Source organism: Nicotiana tabacum, chromosome 4, assembly GCF_000715075.1.
Source record: "Nicotiana tabacum cultivar K326 chromosome 4, ASM71507v2, whole genome shotgun sequence".
Taxonomy (NCBI): Eukaryota; Viridiplantae; Streptophyta; class Magnoliopsida; order Solanales; family Solanaceae; genus Nicotiana; species Nicotiana tabacum.
Window position 1 is genome coordinate 45408996 of NC_134083.1, and position 14160 is coordinate 45423155.

Consider the following 14160-nt stretch of genomic DNA (forward strand, 5'->3'; position numbering starts at 1 on the left):
CCACAATAAAGAGCTCACGGCTCATGTCAAAATAATTCAACAACAATATTTTTTCACAATAAAGAGCTCACGGCTCATGCCAAAATAAATCATCAATAATAGTTTTTCACAATAAAGAGCTCACGGCTCATGTCAAAATAATTCAACAATAATATTATTCCACAATAAAGAGCTCACGGCTCCCTCCCAATGAGTATAAAAATATTCAGGAGTAAATAATTTAGGAAAATAATATTTCAAAATCTTTACTACGTTGCTTCAATATCAAGTTTAAAAATGTCAAATACTTCATATTAATAATATTTAATTTAAAGAAAATCAATTTTCAAATAATGTACAGAATAAAAAAAACCAAGTTTCAACTAAACAGGTAAAACAATTAGTAAGAAAAGATCAAACAAATTTGAAGTATATATCTCATATCAATGATGAAGAATATAACAAGATAAAATAATTTAATAAATGCGCAACAGTGATCTACACAATTTAAAAATATAATCTTTCACAATTTAGTCCGTGTACACACTCGTCACCTCGTGCACACGACTTTCAACAAATTTCAATAATCACATCAATACCAATCCTAGGGAAAATTTTTCCCACATAAGGTTAGACAAGTCACTTACCTCGACTTGCTGCAATTTAACCACGTATTATGCTTTTTCCTCGATTTTCTGACTCCGATCGACTCGTATCTAGTCATAAATTCGATACAGTCAACAAAAATTATAGTAATCAATTTCATAAGAAAATATTACATTTTCATTAAAATCCGAAATTAGCTCAAAATTTGCCCGTGGGGCCCATATCTCGGAATCCGGCGAAACTTTTAAAATCCGACAACTCATTCAATTACGAGTCCACCCATAATAATTTTACCAAAATCCGATAACAACTCGACCTCCAAATCTTAAATTTTCGTTTTTGGAAGATTTTTGCAAAAATCTTGATTTTTCTTCCATAAATTCACGGATTCATGATGTAAATGAGTATGGAATCATGAAATATAATCAATATAGGATAAGGAACACTTACCCCAATGTTTTCCCGTGAAAATCGCCCAAAAATCGCCCAAGAACCGTACTCCAAAAATCCAAAACGAAATGAATGAAATGACCATTTTTGGTCCTTAAGTTTCTGCCAATCCGTCACTAAAAGTCCATTTTTCGTCACTAAAAGTCCACCAAAAACAGCTCTACCAGTCTTACTTCAATTGATCATAACTTTATGTACAAATGTCCAAATGATAAATGGTTTAACTTTCTGGAAACTAGAATCCACCGACTACAACTTTCATGTTTTACAATTATTCTGATTCCTTATGTATTGCGAGATATAGGCTCCCAAATTCGGCTGCATGCATCAGAATTTCTGGCGAAATTTCTGGCGAAACTGCTCTACCAGCCTTCATTCAATCTCTCATAACTTTCTGTACAAATGTCCAGATAATGCATAGTTTAACTTTCTGGAACCTATAATCAAACGGCTACAACTTTCATGTTTTGAACATTTTCTGATTCCTTATGAATTACGAGATATAAGCTTCCAAAGTTGGCTCCACGCAGGAAATTTCTGCAACAGAAATTTCTGCAAACAGAAATTTCCAGCACTTTGTCCGAAATCCATTCCGTTTACCTTCTGAAATCCACCCGAGACCCTTGGGACCTTAACCAATTATTCCAACATGTCCCAAAATACCATACGAACTTAGTTGAGGCTTCAAACTACATCAAACAATATCAAAACGACGAATCGCACCTCAAATCAAAATCAATGAACTTTGAACTTTTAAATTCTATATCTTGTGTCGAAACATATCAAATCAATTCGGAATGACTTCAAATTTTGCACACAAGCCATAAATAACATAACTGAGCTATGAAAATTTTCAGAATCGGATTTCGACCTCGATATCAAAAAGTCAACCCCTCGGTCAAACTTCCTAAAAATTCAACTTTCGACATTTCAAGCCTAATTCCACTACGGACTTCCAAATAAAATTCCGATCACGCTCCTAAGTCCAAAATCACCATACGGAGCTGTTAGAATCATCAAAATTCTATTCTGGGATCGTTTGCACATAATTTAACATCCGATCACTATTTAAACTTAAACTTTTAATTTTTCATCAAAATTCCATATCTCGGGCTAGGGACCTCGGAATTTGATTCCGAGCATACGCCTAAGTCCCAAATCACGATACAGACCTACCAAAATTGTCAAAATACTGATCCAGGTCTGTTTGCTAAAAATGTTGACCAAAGTCAACTCAGTTGAGTTTTAAAGTTCTAATTCATATTTTAATTCATTTTTCACCTGAAAACTTTCCGAAAAATTTTTACGGACTGCACACTCAAGTCGAGTAATGGTAAATAGTACTTAGATCACATAATTAATCATTAAATTTAAAGATAATATTTTGGGTCATCACATTCTCCACCTCTAAAACAAACGTTCGTCCTCGAACGGAGTTAGAAAAAGTACCTAAGATGGTGAATAAGTGTGGATAACATATGCGCATATCATGCTCGGTCTCCCAAGTCGCCTCCTCGACCGGATGACCCTTCTACTGAACCTTCCCGGAAGCAATGTTCTTTGACCTTAGCTTTCGAACATGCCTATCCAAAATAGCCATTGGTTCCTCAACATAAGATAGATTCTTGTCCAACTGAACCGAACTGAAGTCTAGCACATGAGACGGATCCCCGTGATATTTTTGAAGCATAGAAACATGGAATACCGGATGACCGGCAAAGAGACTAGGTGGTAGTGTAAGTTTGTAAGCCACCTCTCCAACTCTCTCAAGAATCTCAAAAGGCCCAATATACCTAGGCTCAAATTGTCCTTCTTCCCGAACCTTATCACACCCTTCATAGACGAAACCCGGAGCAATACCCGCTCACCAACCATGAATGCAACATCATGAACCTTCCGATTCGCATAACTTTTCTGTCTAGATTGGGCTGTACGAAGTCAATCCTGAATCAACTTAACCTTTTTCAAGGCATCCTGAACCAAGTCTGTACCCAATAGTCTAGCCTCGCCCGGTTCGAACCAACCCACTGGGGACTGGCACCACCTACCATACAAGGCCTCATACGGAGCCATCTGAATGCTTTACTGACAACTGTTGTTGTAAGCAAGCTACGCAAGTGGTAAGAACTGATCCCAAGCACCCCCAAAATCTATCACACACGCACGAAGCATATCCTCTAGTATTTGAATAGTGCGTTCGGACTGCCCGTCCGTCTGAGGGTGAAATATTGTACTCAACTCCACACGAGTACCTAACCCTCTATGTAAAGCCCTCCAAAACCATGAGGTAAACTGTGTACCCCGGTCAGAGATGATGGATACCGGTACACCGTGAAGTCTGACAATCTCGCGAATATATACCTGAGCCAGCTGCTCTAAAGAGTAAGTAGTAATCACAGGAATAAAATGAGCTGACTTAGTCAATCTATCCACAATCACCCAAACTGCATTGAACTTCCTCCGAGTCCGTAGGAGCCCAACAACGAAATCCGTAGTGATCTGCTCCCATTTCCATTCTGGAATTTCCAACTTCTAAAGCAATCCACTCGGTCGTTGATGCTCATATTTCACATGCTGACAATTTAGGCACCGAGATACATATTCCACTACTTCTTTTCTTCATCCGCCTCTACCAATAGTGTTGTCTCAAGTCTTGATACATCTTTGCAGCACCTGGATGAATGGAGTACCGCGAACTATAAGCCTCCTGAAAAATCAAGTGGCACAAACCATCTACATTTAGCACACATAGCCTTCCCTGCATCCGTAATATATTTTCATCTCCAATAGTGATTTCCTTGGCATCGTCATGCTGAATTGTGTCCTTAAGGACAAGCAGATGGGGGTCATCATACTGACACTCCCTGATACAGTCATAAATAGAAGATTGAGAAATCACACAAGACAAAACTCAGCTCGGCTCGGAAACATCCAGTCTAACAAACTGGTTGGCCAAGGCTGAACATCCAAGGCTAAAGGCCTCTCTGCTACCGGTAAATATGTTAAGCTGCCCAAACTCTCCGCTTTACGACTCAAGGCATCGACCACTACATTGGCCTTCCCAAGATGATAGAGAATGGTGATATCATAATCCTTAAGCAACTCCAACCATCTCCGCTGCCGCAAATTAAGATCCTTCTGTTTAAACAGATATTGTAGATTTTGGTGATCGGTGTAGACCTAACAATGGACACCGTACAAATAATGGAGCCAAATTCTTCAAGGCACGAACAATAGCTGCTAACTCAAGGTCGTGGACCTTTTTTTTTTTGTTCCTTTAACTGTCTAGACGCGTAGGCAATCACCCTACCGTCTTGCATCAACATCCCGCCGAGACCAATACGCGACGCGTCACAATACACAGTATAAGACCTTGAACATGTAAGTAATACCAACGCTTGTGTCGGAGTCAAAGTGATCTTGAGCTTCTGAAAGCTTAACTCACACTCGTCTGACCCTGTAAATGGGGCACCCTCTTGGATCAATTTGGTCTTAATAGTTGTTCATAATCAATTACAGAATCGTCATTTAACCTCATGTTAACAAAAATCTCGTTGCAAACCTTCACAATACTGATAACTAGATGCGAGGCATGAAGACTTCATAATTATTTACCCGAATTAACGAGTCACATTTAACGCCACCTAGGCGGGCACCTACCTCGTAGGTTAAAAATTAATAATTACAACACGAATTTGACAACTATGCACAGAGAATTTCATATAAGAATTTTCAAATAAACCTAACATGCATGACTCCCTATTAGTACTATAGTACAAATTTAATTTCACATGGGAGAACTTAAACACAAGAACTTTTCTCACAAGGATCTCGTCCGTATATAACTTCCACCGCAGCTCGTAGCCCGGTTTAAACGTATCAATTTATATAAAAATGTGAGGATCTCGTTCCCAGTTCTGAATCACAAGTAATATGCACATCGTGCCAATTGAAAATTTCTATTTTCTCCTTTTAAATAATTTCGGTTACACCAAATCACAACACATAATGAACCCCACATCGGTAGGGCATATAATTCATAATTTGCAATTAATTATTCGGAATTTACATCAAAATTTACCAAAATGAGTAACAAAAAGCCACATTTAGCCTCGCAGCTCTTATTAGTGACCAACACGAAATGATAGGCGTAGTTATCTCCATAAAATCTCCCAACAGGGATAAACACATAAGTAAATTATAGAATTATGAAGCTCACTCATAATTGGAGCACAATAGGAAGACTCATTTCGATATTGAGAACTGAATCAACTTAAGGAAATTATTCCTTTATATTAAATCGAGGTCATACCTGTAACGACACCATCTGATGTAGCGACCTCCGCCATACCGTAAAATAAATATATCAACGGCTGGGTCTCCATCTCTAGGACGCCTTTTACCCGTATGTCCTCCACCCTTAACTGGTCGTGTGGGTGGTGTAGTAACTATAATAAGGCACGTAGCCTGAGTGCTTTGATGAAATATGCCTCTCCCAAGTTTGAAATAATTTTCTCATGATGTGCCTAGTATCACCGTATTCATAACAACCCTTTTTGCGGGTTAGGCTGCTCATATTAAGTCTGTGCAGATAACTGGAATAACCATTGTAGGAACTCATGTCGGTGGTGCATTAAAAGAACTTACTGGAGCACCCCGAGTAATCCGATGTGCGGAATGGGCTGGCCGACTGCCCGAGCCCCCGCCATAATGATTTATACTTGCAGAGTAGAATCCACTGAATCCCCCAGAACCTCAAGACGTCTTGGTCTCCTTAGTTTCCTTTTTCCTTACCCCGAACACGTTCTAATATTTTGGCAATTTGTACAACTAGCATAAATGAAGTATCAGCTTATAGCTCCCGAGTCATACAAAATTTTACGATTATAATTAAGTCCTTTAATGAGTCCGTGGACTCGCCCTCTGGCTGTAGGAAGCAAAGTAGGAGTATGACGGGCTAACTTATTAAACTTTATGGCATATTCTGACATCGTCAATGGTGACATGACGCAACCGTTCAAACCCTATGCACCACGCATTACGGAGAATCCGGGAAACAAACTCTTTCAAAAGCATTTCTGAGAACTAAGCCAAGTGGGCGGTGTTGCATTGGCTGGCCTGCCCTCTTCATAGGCTTACCACGAACACCGGTGGTGAATTATCTCTCCCAAGGCAAATTTCTTCTTTTGTTATGCTAACTTAACATTGTTGAGCTGACCCATTTCTTAACATACTCTTCGACTCTTCTTTGGGGTAACCCTTACCCTTATTTATACACAACGATCACAAAAGTAGAGCTCCATACAGAAAAATCTTGTCATGAACCACATAGTTCAGACTCTCGTCAACAAGTGTACTTACTCCGAAGCACCCCAAAATCCACAACAGTGACGTCCACGCTGAGTAGACCTTCTACAAATTTAGAGTTGTTTCTATAACTCCTTTGATATTGAAGTATTGGATTATTAAGGAGGCGTACATACCGCAAGTCCTAACCTTATCCTCCACAAAATCTCATGTCTTAAACATGTGTAAATTTTAGGGAACCTTTCAGTACCACATATATACATTTCAGGCCAAAACTGATATAATACATGACCCCGCAATACACCCATTGGTAGTGGACTCCCCCCACTCGGCGCAAAGTCATAGGTCACAACGTCCAATGATCCTCAATAATAACCTTCACAGCTTGTATAAATCAACCAGACGCCAACGTCCGTTGCACCCCCACATGATTCACTAGGTGATCTCTCAATACGTCCGCATCTTCAGTCGGAACCACACGTTGAGGCAATGTTTGAGCATCTCTGGCTCCCTCATAGTCCATATATGGCATTACCACCGTCGACGCACATTTGATACCGAGTGCGCAATGTCATACACGAGTGGATAAAAAGGAATATAAGATATATGTTTCAAGCTAAATCAATGCCGCACGATAAGGAGTCAAAGAAGTGAATATTTCCTAACAGTTCCATAGCCTCTCGAAGATAAGTACAGACATCTCCGTACCGATCCGCAAGACTCTACTAAACCTGCTTGTGACTCATAACACCTATGAACCTAGTGCTCTGATACCAACTTGTCACGACCTCAAATTCCCTCCGTAGGATGTCGTGATGGCACCTAGTCTCTAAAACTAGGTAAGCCTATCAATGCGGAATAATAATAAATATCTGAAATAAATAAACTACAATTCAAACAATTTCAACTCCTAAAACCCGGTAGAAATAAGTCACAAGCTTCTAAGAATTTATTCTCAATGTCTCTATATGTCAAGGTCTAAATAAAATATAAGGAAGCAACATAAAATGATAGAAGGGGACTCCGGAGTCTGCGGACGCTGGCAGATATACCTCGAAGTCTCCGTGCGCAGGTAACTCACTGACGTCTAGGCTGGTAAAATGTACCTGGATCTGCGCAAAAAGATGTGTAGAAGCGTAGTATGAGTACACCACAGCGGTACCCAGTAAGTGCTAAGCCTAACCTCGGTAGAGTAGTGACGAGGTCAGGTGAGGCCCTACAGGAATATAATAATGGCATGGTAAAATGTTTATCAATGTAGTAAAATAAAATGACATTGGAAATGAATCAAATAGTATGTCACATTTAATGACATCAAATAATTACAAATAATATCTCGTGGAATCAAAACAGAATTTTCTTCAACTTTATGAAAATCACAACAATTAATCGAAAGCAACTATGGCCATAAATCAATATCAACAAGGGCACTCCCGAGGTACCGCCTCGTAGTCCCAAATCATAAATAAATTCACAATATCTCATTTCCTTATATCACCGCGGGAGCCTTCACAATTTATTTAAAGAAAATATTTTTTTCCCGAAATAGCATCCCGTGTTTTAGCCACCCTTATCACACCGCATGACTTCTAGTAGTCACCCCTACTAGCCACGCGTATCAAGCCACCCTTATCTCACCGCATGCGTTTCAACACCCAGACCTTGTACCACCGCATGCGTATCAATATCACAATATATCACAATTTGCACCTCAAGTGCTCAAATAATTTAACTTGCCAAAATAATCCAACAATAATATTTTTTCACAATAAAGAGCTCACGGCTCATGCCAAAATAAATCATCAATAATAGTTTTCCACAATAAAGAGCTCACGGCTCATGTCAAAATAATTCAACAACAATATTTTTCCACAATAAAGAGCTCACGGCTCATGCCAAAATAAATCATCAATAATAGTTTTTCACAATAAAGAGCTCGCGGCTCATGTCAAAATAATTCATCAATAATATTTTTCCACAATAAAGAGCTCACGGCTCCCTCCCAATGAGTATAAAAATATTCAGGAGTAAATAATTTAGGAAAATAATATTTCAAAATCTTTACTACGTTGCTTCAATATCAAGTTTAAAAATGTCAAATACTTCATATTAATAATATTTAATTTAAAAAAAATTAACCTTCAAATAATGCACAGAATAAAAAAAAACCAAGTTTCAACTAATCAGGTAAAACAATTAGTAGGAAAAGATCAAACAAATTTGAAGTATATATCTCAGATCAATGATGAAGAATATAACAAGATAAAATAATTTAATAAATGCGCAACAGTGATCTACACAATTTAAAAATACAATCTTTCGCAATTTAGTCCGTGTACACACTCGTCACCTCGTGCACACGACTTTCAACACATTTCAATAATCACATCAATACCAATCCTAGGGAAAATTTCTCCCACACAAGGTTAGACAAGTCACTTACCTCGACTTGCTCCAATTTAACTAAGTATTATGCTTTTTTCTCGATTTTCCGACTCCGATCGACTCGTATCTAGTCATAATTAATTCGATACAGTCAACAAAAATTATAGTAATCAATTTCATAAGAAAATATTACATTTTCATTAAAATCTAAAATTAGCTCAAAATTTGCCCGTGGGGCCCACATCTTGGAATCCGGCGAAACTTATAAAATCCGACAACCCATTCAATTACGAGTCCACCCATACCAATTTTACCAAAATCCGATAACAACTCGACCTCCAAATCTTAAATTTTCGTTTTTGGAAGATTTTTGCAAAAATCTTGATTTTTCTTCCATAAATTCACGGATTCATGATGTAAATGAGTATGGAATCATGAAATATAATCAATATAGGATAAGGAACACTTACCCCAATGTTTTCCCGTGAAAATCGCCCAAAAATCGCCCAAGAACCGTACTCCAAAAATCCAAAACGAAATGAATGAAATGACCATTTTTGGTCCTTAAGTTTCTGCCAATCCGTCACTAAAAGTCCATTTTTCGTCACTAAAAGTCCACCAAAAACAGCTCTACCAGTCTTACTTCAATTGATCATAACTTTATGTACAAATGTCCAAATGATAAATGGTTTAACTTTCTGGAAACTAGAATCCACCGACTACAACTTTCATGTTTTACAATTATTCTGATTCCTTATGTATTGCGAGATATAGGCTCCCAAATTCGGCTGCATGCATCAGAATTTCTGGCGAAATTTCTGGCGAAACTGCTCTACCAGCCTTCATTCAATCTCTCATAACTTTCTGTACAAATGTCCAGATAATGCATAGTTTAACTTTCTGGAACCTATAATCAAACGGCTACAACTTTCATGTTTTGAACATTTTCTGATTCCTTATGAATTACGAGATATAAGCTTCCAAAGTTGGCTCCACGCAGGAAATTTCTGCAACAGAAATTTCTGCAAACAGACCGAAATCCATTCCGTTTACCTTCCGAAATCCACCCGAGACCCTCAGGACCTTAACCAATTATTCCAACATGTCCCAAAATACCATATGAACTTAGTTGAGGCTTGAAACTACATCAAACAACATCAAAACGACGAATCGCACCTCAAATCAAAATCAATGAACTTTGAACTTTCAAATTCTATATCTTGTGTCGAAACACATCAAATCAATTCGGAATGACTTCACATTTTGCACACAAGTCATAAATGACATAACTGAGCTATGAAAATTTTCAGAATCGGATTTCGACCCCGATATCAAAAAGTCAACCCCTCGGTCAAACTTCCCAAAAATTCAACTTTCGACATTTCAAGCCTAATTCCACTACGGACTTCCAAATAAAATTCCGATCACGCTCCTAAGTCCAAAATTATCATACGGAGCTGTTAGAATCATCAAAATTCTATTCTGGGATCGTTTGCACATAATTTGATATTCGATCACTATTTAAACTTAAACTTTTAATTTTTTATCAAAATTCCATATCTCGGGCTAGGGACCTCGGAATTTGATTCCGGGCATACGCCTAAGTCCCAAATCACGATACAGACCTACCAAAATTGTCAAAATACCGATCCGGGTCTATTTTCTAAAAATGTTGACCAAAGTCAACTCAGTTGAGTTTTAAAGCTCTAATTCACATTTTAATTCATTTTTCACCTGAAAACTTTCCGAAAATTTTTTACGGACTGCACACTCAAGTCGAGTAATGGTAAATAGTACTTAGATAACATAATTAATTATTAAATTTAAAGATGACATTTTGGGTCATCACAGTGGCGCTCCTAAAATCAACCAGCTTATCTGCATTTGCTAGCTGCAACGATCCGGACGGTCGTTTCGAGAGTTATAGCCCCGTTTTCCCCATTTTAACTTTTTTTGGTGTTATTCAACTATATTATATTATATCGGGTTAGTTGGTTCGGGACCAAAGTGGTTTCAGAGTGAATTGAGACACTTAGTCTCTTAAGTAGAAACTTAAGTTGGAAAAGTCAATCGGATGTTGACCTATGTGTAAACGATCTCAGATTTGAATTTTGATCTTTCCGTTAGCTCCGTTAGTTTATTTTGGACTTAGGAGTGCGTCCGGAATGTGATTTGGAGGTCTGTGGTAGAATTAGTCTTGAATTGGCGAAATTGAAAATTTGGCGATTTGGGTCGACAGTGGAAAATTTGATATCAGGGTCGGAATGGAATTTCGAAAGTTGGAGTAGGTTCGTAGTGTCATTTATGACGTGTGTACAAAATTTGAGGTCATTCGGACGTGGTTTGGTTGGTTTCGGCAACGGTTGCCGAATTTGGAAATTTAGAAGTTCTTAGGCTTGAATCCGAGGGTAATTTTGTGTTTGGGTGGTGTTTTGAGTGATTCGATGGTTCGACTAAGTTTGTATGTTGATATATGACTTGTTGGTATTTTTGGTTGAGGTCCCGAGGGTCTCGGGGTGATTCCGAGTGGTTAACGGATTTGTCGAAGTTGGAATTTGCAGCTGGAGCTGCTGCTTCTGCTATTTCCGCACCTACGGAAGGAAGAGTCGCAGGTGCGCGTGGGGAGTGCGCAGGTGCGAGCAATGATGGGCTAGGAAAGATGCGCAGGTGCAAGTTGGAGGTCGCATCTGCGAGCCCGCAGGTGCGAAACTTGGGGCGCAGATGCGGAATGGGGAAATGTTGGGACGGCTTCGCAGAAGCGGAGGAAACGCGCAAGTGCGCCTTCGTAGGTACGACGGGTTTGCCGCAGATTCGGAGTTTGAGCGCGTAAGTGAGTTGCGCAGGTACGGCTCCTTGGACCGCAGGGGCGGTTGCGCGGGTGCGAGAAAAGGGGCCGTAGGTGCAAGATGCCTGGGCAGAAGGTATATAGGAACACTTCGCGAATTTTTGGGCATTCTTCACAATTTCTATTCGGATTTGGAGCTTTTTGGAGAGTTTTGAAGAGGGAATCAAGGGGGTTTTCATTGAGGTAAGTTACTTGAGCCTAATACTCGTATATATGGTGATTTTCCCGTTGTTTAATCATGTAATTAGTGAAAATGAGGGGTTAGGGCTTGGAATTTTTGGAGAGTAATTTAAGAATTTGAAGGACCAAACAATGTCGAATTTTGATGAATTTGGTATGGTTAGACTCGTGAGTGAATGAGCTTTCTAGTTTTGTGAATTTTGTCGGATTTTAAGATGTAGGCCCGGGGGCCGGGTTTGAGCCAATTTCGGGTTTTGGTCTAATTTTGTAGCTTTTCTTGTGGAATTCATTCCATTGGCTTATATTGATGGTATTGTACTGATTGTGAATAGATTTGGAGCATTTGGAGGCCGAGTTCAAAGGCAAGAGCATTGCAAGGTAGAAATTTGATCGGTTTGAGGTAAGTAACGATTGTAAATCTAGTCCTAAGGGTACAAAACCCCAAATTTTGTATCATTCTACTATTTTTAGTGACGCACATGCTAAGTGACGGGCATGTGGGCGTGCATTGTTGGGGATTGTGACTTGGTCTGTCCCATAGCAACTGTAAAGTTGCATACTTTGTTGAAACTATATGATACTTATATGTTTTAGAAGAGTTTCTGTAAATTGGGCTGAATGCCCTGTTTGGGACTTGCGCGAGTGCTGTTTGGACCCTTAGGGGATTTTTCTTACTATCCTCTCATTGTTTTCGATTGAAAATCTATACTCAGTCATGGTTATACTTGTTTACCGCATAACTCAGTTTTATGACTCTATTTTGATGCACATAAATGTTTTGGGCTGAATGACTTATTTTACTGAAATGCCCGAGTGGCTTGAGAGGGTTATGACTGAGTGAGGCCGAGGGCCTGATTTGTGAGAATATTTATGTGATTGGGCTGCACGCCGCATCATGTTTGATATCGGCCGAGGTCCTGATTGTGAGGATTAGTGTGCATCGAGGCTACCCGCCTGCAGCATACTTTATTATTATAGCACATGAGTTGTCCGTGCAGCACGTGAGTTGTCCGGGCAGATTATTAGTGCTTGGACTGAAGGAGCCCCTCCGGAGTCTGTACACACCCCCAGTGAGTGCAGGTACCTACTGAGTGCGAGTGCCGAGTGCTGAGTGACTGGGAAGCATGAATGATTGTGAGGTATGCTCGAGTGGCAAGAGTGATTGTGAGGTATGCCCGAGTGGCACGAGTGACTGTGAGGTTTGCCCGAGGGTTATTTATGATTTGATCATTTTTGCTCACCTTTGCATTGAGCCTTTGTTTGAAAAACTGTTGGAAAAATATCTTTAAATGATTTTTTACTGGAACCGGGTTTAAATGAGATGATTTGATTCAAACACTGATTTTTAAAGCATGTTGTACTTTACTGAGATTTCATGATATGAACGTTATATGCTTTATTTCTTGTCACTATTGCTCAGTCTTTATTTATTGTTGTTACTTACTGAGTTGGTGTACTCACGTTACTCCCTGCACCTTGTGTGCAAATTCAAGTGTAGCTGGACACGATAGCGGTTGTTGATTGTTCTGGTTGCAGATTTTCTCAGAGATAGCAAGGTAGTTGTTGGCGATCGCAGCCCCTGCTCTTCTCCCTCTTATCTTCCTCTAGTTATATTTAGCTATTTTCCAGGCTGAGTTAGCCTTGATATTGTTAGACAGATTGTAGTAGATGCTCATGACTAGTGACACCCCGATGTCGGGCTTTTCCTTCCGCACTTTTATTTTGATTGGAACTCTTTTACGAAGGTGTTTATGTTAAATAACATTGAAATTATCTTTGAAATGAAAATATCGGTTTGTTTTTGAAATGAGTCAGCTTGCCTAGTTCCACGATATGCACTATCACGACAGGGGTTAGTTTGGGTCGTGACAGATTGGTATCAGAGCCTAGGTTACATAGGTCTCACGAGTCATGAGCGGGTTTAGTAGAGTCTTACGGATCGGTACAGAGACGTCTGTACTTATCTTCGAGAGGCTACAGAACCTTTAGAAAACTCCACATTCTTGAATTCTTGTCGTGCGGATCTGTTGATTCTACTAACTAAATATCTGTTGTTTCATTCTCTCACAGATGGTGAGGACTCGTGCTACTGGTCAGGAGGGCCAGCCAGGGCCGCGAGAGGCTGAGGCCGCGGTAGAGGCCGTGGTAGGGGTAGAGGTGCAGCCCATACAACAGCTGGGGCAGTACCTGTAGATCCACCGGTTGTCCCAGATCAAGACCAGGTTCCAGTTGTTGATGCACCAGCTCAAGCACCACCCATGCCTATTGTGATTCCAGGCCTTCAGGAGGCCCTAGCTCAGATTCTGATAGCGTGTACTGGCCTGACAGCGTGTACTGGCCTTGCTTAGGCGATCTCTATTTCGACAGCCGCATCCACTTCTCAGGCCAGGGGAGGCACTCAGACTCCC